Below are 1,173 nucleotides of genomic sequence, written 5' to 3' on the forward strand. Positions count from 1 at the left end.
TTTTTTTTTTTTACGACATCCAGAAAAAAGTTCTCAGACCTGTGTCTTACAGCACATTTCCAACAGAGTCCAAAAACAAAGTTCTCAGACCTGTGTCTTACATTTCCAACAGAGACGGAAGCCAGTTTTTGAAAATATTTTTATAAAGGCTCTTCGCAGTCATAGCAGTAATCCCTCTCCCTCAAATTTACAGTTTTGGTTTTTGCTGTTGCTTTTTAAATATTTTATTATGGTTGAGGTGACATGTTACAGAGCAAATAAGTTTTCCCGTCAACAGTTAACACACAGATTTGTTTGGGTTTTCTTGCAATCTCCTCAATGCAACAGCACCTTCCCCACTTGCACCCGCGATTCCCCGTTTCTCTTTGCCCATCGGGCATCTTCCCTGCTCCTTCCTGCCTCTGACCTTGGTTTGGGGGAAATGCTACCCTCTGGGTCTCAGGTGGTTGTTTGCTCTGAGTGGCGCCTTCCTCCCGATGTCCCTGTTCACTTTGTAGACCCGTGGACTGGTTAGTTGGATCCTCTTCCTGTTCCAGGTGTATAGGGGGATCTAAGGGCATTGTCTTAGGATCACACTGGCAAATCTCATCTTTTGTATGATTTTACATTTTGTTCCTCATGTTTCTTCCACTCCGTCGAGGATCTTCTGTTGGCCCAGCTCAGAGCTGTCTGCTTGGAGCCTGCATCTCCGTGGTCCGTGAGTTCTTTATGTTGTGGCCCAGCTCAGAGCTGTCTGCTTGGAGCCTGCATCTCCCTGGTCCATGAGTTCTTTAAGTTGTGGCCCAGCTCAGAGCTGTCTGCTGGGAGCCTGCATCTCCATGGTCCGTGAGTTCTTTATGTTGTGACCCAGCTCAGAGTTGTCTGCTGGGAGCCTGCATCTCCGTGGTCCGTGAGTTCTTGGGACCAACTGTTCCCTTGAGTCTGTGACATTTTCACCCTTCCACACTCAGGACAGGAAGAGACCAATGGTATCATAGATGGCTGCTCACAAGCTCTCACGAGCCCAGTCACGACTCACCTAAGGAGGGCGTAGAGCATTGTCTATGCTTTGCCAGTTGATCAAGATGCCCCCTGAGACAATGGTCCTCAGCTCTCAAACCCAGTGACTCAGTCCCTTACGGTGTTTAGTTATGCCTACAAATTTTGCAAAATTTTGCCCCCTATCCATGCTCT

At 47.7% G+C, this 1,173-nt stretch overlaps 1 protein-coding gene across 1 annotated transcript in view; it reads left to right on the forward strand.

The window, feature by feature from the left end:
• Window positions 1–1,173, forward strand: part of MRM3 (mitochondrial rRNA methyltransferase 3) — a 10,404-nt gene that overhangs the window by 1,701 nt on the left and 7,530 nt on the right. The window lies entirely within an intron of this gene.

Source organism: Echinops telfairi, unplaced genomic scaffold (genome assembly GCF_000313985.2).
Source record: "Echinops telfairi isolate 266 unplaced genomic scaffold, ASM31398v2 ScPeMD7_7458;HRSCAF=8496, whole genome shotgun sequence".
In the NCBI taxonomy this organism is placed as follows: Eukaryota; Metazoa; Chordata; class Mammalia; order Afrosoricida; family Tenrecidae; genus Echinops; species Echinops telfairi.